The sequence below is a fragment of the Myotis daubentonii genome, chromosome 4 (assembly GCF_963259705.1).
Source record: "Myotis daubentonii chromosome 4, mMyoDau2.1, whole genome shotgun sequence".
Lineage (NCBI taxonomy): Eukaryota > Metazoa > Chordata > Mammalia > Chiroptera > Vespertilionidae > Myotis > Myotis daubentonii.
Genome location: NC_081843.1, coordinates 55,612,814 through 55,619,158, shown reverse-complemented (window position 1 = coordinate 55,619,158; position 6,345 = coordinate 55,612,814). Strand labels below are relative to the sequence as shown.

The following is a 6,345-nucleotide window of genomic DNA, read 5'->3' as shown; positions in this document are numbered from 1 at the left end:
ATGCAATCAAGAGATTCTAACTCACAGTAGTGCAAGAAGACCTAAGATAGAAGGCAATGGGTGGCAAAGGGTACAATATGCTTGAATATTAAATTTGCTATAGATAGTGGAGAGACAGAGAGAGTACTGGGATTAGTGTACTCAAGAGTGTCTGACTTCTCAGAAATAATTTCTAGATAAATAAAAACTGCAAACATTTTTTTTAACAGTTAAAAAACTTTTTGTTCCAGGCATGATCTTACCTAAATACATAATTTACTTTCCTGATGCAAGTCTGGCATGGTTTGATCCATGCTCATTAACAGTGTCCAGTGTAAGCTTTAAACCAGAAGGTCACCGAGGCTGCAGCAGAGGAGATCATCCCACCTGCACTGCTGCTGGCAATGAGCAGGGCGGCCTGGGTGCCCTGGCTCTGTGAGACTCCCACGAGCTGGGAAGGGATGTCACAAAGCCGGGGGCTTGGGAAGTTCTCCCAGTCTGTGTCCAAGTCGGTTTCCTCATCACTTATGTGCTCATCTCCACTTTTCAGCTGATTCTCCAGCAACTCCAGGATCCACAAATTCCATGGACTCCTCAAGGTCTGCGTGCACTTCAAAGGGTCTGACCTGCCTAGGTGTTCAGAATTCGGGCTGACCAGGTACATTAGATTCCTGATGGATGCAGTGGTTGTAACTGACCTAAACTTACATGCTGAGAAAAGCACAGGTAAAGAATATTTGCATTCAGCTTCTTTACTGCTTGAGTAAATTTCTGTCTGCTGAGATTTTCCCCACAAAATTCACTGTTGCACAGCTTTTTAGCAAGATTTATGTCAAGTATATGAGAAAAACTAGAGGCCTGGCACATGAAATTTGTGTGCAGGCATGGTCCTTAGGCCTGGCCTGCAATCAGGGCCATCTTCCCCAGGTGCCCAGCTGGCCCCACCCCCGGCTGCCACCCATCCCCAGTTCCCCGTTCGCCATCGGGTGATCGGTGCCTGATGTCCAGGGGAAGGGGCCGAGAGGTCGGCTGTTCCCGCCTGTTTTCCAGTCCTGCTCCTGCTGCAGGTGGCCATCAGGCGATCAGAGCCTGCAGGCTGGGGAAAGGGACAAAGAGGTGGTCAGTGTGCCTCATAGTTACTGGTCCAGCGGTTGTTCTAGTCGTTCTGCTGTTAGGGTCAATTTGCATATTACCCTTTTATTATATAGGATAGAGTCCTGGTGCATGGCTGGGGTCTGGCTAGCCTGCCCTGAAGGGGGCCCCATATCAGGGTGGGGAGTTCCTGTGGGGGGTGGGGCGGCTGACTATGGGGTTTGCAGCTTGGTCCTGCCCCGATCAGGGTGGGGTCCCCACTGGGGATGGGGCTGGCCTGGGCAAGGGGCTGCAGGTGGTTTGCAGGCTGGCCATGCCCCCAGCTTTGTCAGGAAGGATGTCTGGAATGACACCCAGTCTATCTTGTCTAATTAGCAAATTACCCTTTTATTAGTATAAACTAGAGGCCCGGTGCAAAAAATTCATGCATATTCATGCATGGGGAGGTCCCTCAGCCCGGCCTGCACCCTCCCCAATCTGGGACCCCTTGGGGGATGTCTGACTGCCAGTTTAGGCCCCATCCCTGCAGGGATGGGGCCTAAACCGGCAGTCAGACATCCCTCTTACAATCTGGGACTGCTGGTTCCTAACTGCTCGCCTGCCTGCCTGCCTGCCTAATCACCTCTAACCCCTCTGCCTGCTGACTTGATCACCCCTAACCCTCCTGCCTGTCTGCCTAATTGCCCCTAACTGCCTCTGCCTGCGGCCTGATCACCCCTACCTTGCCCCCTTGCCAACCTGATCACTCCTACCTTGCCCCCCTGCTGACCTGATCTACCCTAACTTGCTCCCCTGCTAGCCTGATCACCTCTAACTACCTCTCCCTCGGCCCTCAGCCTAAGCCACAGTCTGGCCTCCCTCTGCTGGAGGCAACCTGGTGGATCAGGGGACGGTGCCGCCCCCATTATCCTGCTGCTGCTGCTACTGCTGGCCTGAGCCTGGGCCCTTCGCAGCCGTGCCTTGGCCCTTTGCAGCGGCTGCGGCTCTGTCTGGAAGGACATCTGGAAGGTCATCCGGAAGACATCTGCTCTAATTAGCATATTACCCTTTTATTAGTATACATGTTGGCCAGCTGAGTGGCATGGCACAGCGCGGCGCTGACAGAGTAAGCAGGTTGTTATGCTCCATGCCAGGCCCTGTGTGGTTTCCTTCTCTTCCATCCAATTATAGTGGCAGAGTAGTCCCAGCTGCTGGGAAGGCTAATCCAAGACCCTGTCATGCTGTTGCTGGTGTCCCCATGGTGGTCATCACAGACCCATCTCCCAGAGTGGAAGTCGTCCTCCACTTCAGCAAGCTTGCTCATGGTGCGGAGGTCACGGCACTGTCTCTACTTCCTTGATTGGAAAAATGACAGAGGTGAGCTCTAATACCTGAGATCAGCGCAGATCTGCCAGATGCTCATCATGACTTTTTAAGTCGACGGCCTTTTTTTTCTACTAGGTCCTCAAGTTTGCAGTTGTGCCTCTGAATCTTCTCCTTTTTCTCTTGATGTCACTGTGCTTGAGTATAAAGCTTCTGATTCTTTCCCTTGGTTTTGAGAAGCCTTCAGAATTTTTCTTCATTTCTTCATTTCCTTTGCATATTGTTTTTTTCAGCTATTTAATCCTCATCTTGCAGGACACTAGTTTCCATCTGTTACCCATTTTCCTTCCATAGCTTTGAATACTTCTTTTTGAAATTCTTCTTGCTTGCTCTTAAGTTGGCTTAACCATTCATTCCTTCTTGTCTAAAAACCTCTGTTGGTCGAGGCCATCCAAGTAGATGAAACCACCATTCTGAATGCACTTGCTGGCCGGTGGTGCTGCACAGTGGACACCGCTCCGCCTCCACATGCAGACAGCCTCTCCACACCATCCACAGAGTCCACCTGGTCCCAGGCGAGCAGCCAGGGCCCACAGCCGGGAGCCTCTGGCAGCCGGGATCCCTTCCCACTCTGCAAACAATTTTATTCATTGGGAATAATTTTGTGATTTGCTCACAGAGAGTCAAGAAACAAGAGTAGGGGATAATTCAGACCTAATTCAGTAGAGTTAACATTTTCACATGGGTTCTGTACAGCAAATTACAATTGAACATGGGATTTGAAAAAATAGTCCTATAGAATCAGTGAAAAGTGGTGAAGAGACAACTGGAGTAGATACACTGTGTTGGTTCTCAAACATAAAATCCAGGTAAAGTGCTCATTTTAATTAAAAAACAAACAAACAAAAAACCCTCTACAACCCTAATGTCTTACTTTGTAAAAAATGCAAAACAAAAATTATTTAAATAAAAAGTATAGTTTTCATGATGTTTCAGAGACGTTTTGTAAATGCTCTTAAACCGATCTCAATAACAACACATTCCAAATAGAATAAGAGAGATGATTTTATAATTAAAACAATAGTGTTTTTAAGTCAGGAAATCATTTCATAGATTGAAATTCTGCCCCTGCCCCTAACTCCAAGGGTGCTTTTGCCCAAGATATTTAAACTGTCTATGTTTAATTTTCCTTATTTATTAAATGGGGATAATAATATCTACCTAATAGGTTTGGTTATTGTGGAAATAGAGAGAATATAGCAGAGAGAATATAACTAAAATAGATAATAGTGTGCCTAACATAAAGAAAAATCTCAACTTTTTTACTGTAAACATATGATTATTCTTTATAGTGATTATCTTAATCTGTTATTTATGTAGAACTACTTTGCAATCGTTTATTCTCCATCATATATACTGTATATACAATATATACAGGGTGTGGCAGATCAGGTTTACAGTTGTTTGTATGGGAAATCATACAATAATTAATAATAATACAAGAATAAACTCTTGTTTTGTGTACTCACAATCGTGAACTTCCTTTTACCGCATCCTGTATATTATAGTGTACTAGAGACCCAGTGTGTGAAATTGCAGGGGACCCAGACCCCCCCGCATTGTGTGACCCAGACTTCGCCAAGCCGCCGCAGGCAGGACCCATCAATGCACCTCCTGGTGATCGGTCGTTTGGTCGTTCTGGCATTACGGCCACTGGCTTTTTATATATGTAGATAATATATATTTAAGTATATATAGTGCACATGTATTTTTTGTCACTGCCTTTGCTAACCTTTGGAGCTAGAGATAAAACATGAGCTAGTAAAAGTAGTAGGTCATGTTTAGAGGGGAATTTAATGCATAAAGGAGTTTTGAAAAGAAAAACAGACAGTTCATGAGTTTTTCTATTTGGTTGTTTCTCTTTCTTGCTGTAGGTCTAGAGATTATTTAGGGACTTCTTAAAGTTTTATGATTATTCACCTTGCCAGGTAAGGAAATCATGGCAAATATCAGCCTATCTGTCCCATATTTATAAAGAGGCTAAAGAGATTAATGCAGTTGAATCATTTAGAATCAACCCAGTTTGGGTGTGTGTGTCACATAATCATGTTATTGCCAATTACAAAGGAATATGAAATTTTTAGATAATGTCCACTTTAAAAATTATAGGTTACTAGAGGCCAGATGCACAAAATTTGTGCAAGGGGTTTGGCCACCACCACCATCACAGCCACCTCTGTCTCGGCCCCTGTCACCCTCGGCCCCCGCCTGGCACAGTTTTCGTCTCTGCCTCAGCCCTTTCAGCCCTGGCTTTGTCCGGAAGGACATCTGGTCTAATTAGCATATTATGCTTTTATTATATAGGATTATTGAATGCAGCTTTAGAATGTAGAATTATTCATTTTCTGTTTACAATATTCCTTCTTTCTATAAATAAAGTGAGATATTTCTATTTGACCTGCATCTAGGTTGTATATGGAGCAACTAGTACAACTCTTTTATATTCTTTTGCTTTGAGAAGCAGTGAGTAGACGCAGTTGCTACTCTCCAAGAATGTTAACGTGACATGATCTATAAGCCAATATCTCTTTCCATCTCACAATATTATAATTCTTTCCATTTGACAATTGTTGCATGAAAAATGGAAATACAACTGTGAAATCAGGATTTATCCAATAGTAATTCTTAATGAGAAGAAGGGAAGTTTGAAGAATAAATTATTCCTAATAGATTCTTCAGATCATAAGTCCGTACCCCAAATCGCCTCGTCCAGGATAAAGCGCTGATTTCATTTGCCCTTGCACACAGGCAGTGACAAGGGGCACACTGCAGGAGTACAGAGAGAGTTACAGATCTGTTTAATGGAAAGATGAAAGATGAGACACTGACAGAGTGAAAATTTGTGCAGAATGTGGAGTCACAACAGGAGAAGAGTGCACTGTGGAAATTGAAGTAAAATAAATCTTCAGACCAGTAGCTAGGATGACACCTAGAGTGTTGCTTGCCTCAACACTTCTGAGCCCCCAAAGAAAACTAGAACTAAGACTATAAAAATAGAAATACAAAGAATTTCTACTAAATTTGGAGTTGTTACCTTACAAAGGAAAAATGGTAACAACTTATAGCATTTCCCCTATACAGAGCACAGTGGCAGTAGGGCTGTATGCCCATGTCAGAAAGAAATGGACTATTGATCCAGTTTTGTGAGCTCTCTAAACAAGAGGATTAGATCACCACGCAAATGATTGTGAAGATGGCTTGCCTGGAGCCCCAACCTGTAGCACAGATGTAGGATACTGGAACAATAAGATGAAGAAAGGGATAACTGAACAGAAAATGAAAGGGAGGTAAAGAATGCATGATGTACAGGATAGGCTCTTAATGTATACTTTATGTGAAGCCAAAGACCTGCTCTCTGTTAAACTGACTGCAGAAAGCATGCACATTGGTAAATTTTCTGACTTCAAGGTACAAATTATTGCATCAGCTTCCTGTGCCTAGTTCATACATATGATTTAACACATAGAAGATTAATTTCTGGGGACAATTCTGAATGAATTTCATTTCTTGGCAGAAAATAAGCCCTATGGCAGAAAGCACTGGAAACCTGATATTGGTGTCTGTTTATAGTCAGTTCAAGGAATTGGTATTGCATAGTGCACATTTTCAGCTGAAGGCTTACTTATTTTCACCTCAACTGTTTACCTCTCGTCGTGTTTCTGTACAACCACTCTGTGTTAAGAAAATCTTCATACTGTGAGTCATCAGTCATTCTGACTCCTGTCAAGTACACCCATTACCCTAAAGTAAGCAAAAATAATACATCACTCATGACAAATTCAAATTCAAACTCGCTGATTGAATCCCTACAATAATTCAATTAACCTGTGGATGTTTACATCAGGTAAGCACTTTTGTTAGGTGATGTATATAAACCACACTGTTTGAGAGAGCCATTTAAAACAGATCATT

The 6,345-nt window shown here is 43.5% G+C and overlaps 1 pseudogene; it reads right to left on the bottom strand.

The window, feature by feature from the left end:
- Positions 1-298: 298 nt before the first annotated feature.
- Positions 299-6,145, bottom strand: LOC132232497 (beclin 1-associated autophagy-related key regulator-like; annotated as a pseudogene).
- Between the last annotated feature and the right edge of the window lie 200 nt (positions 6,146-6,345).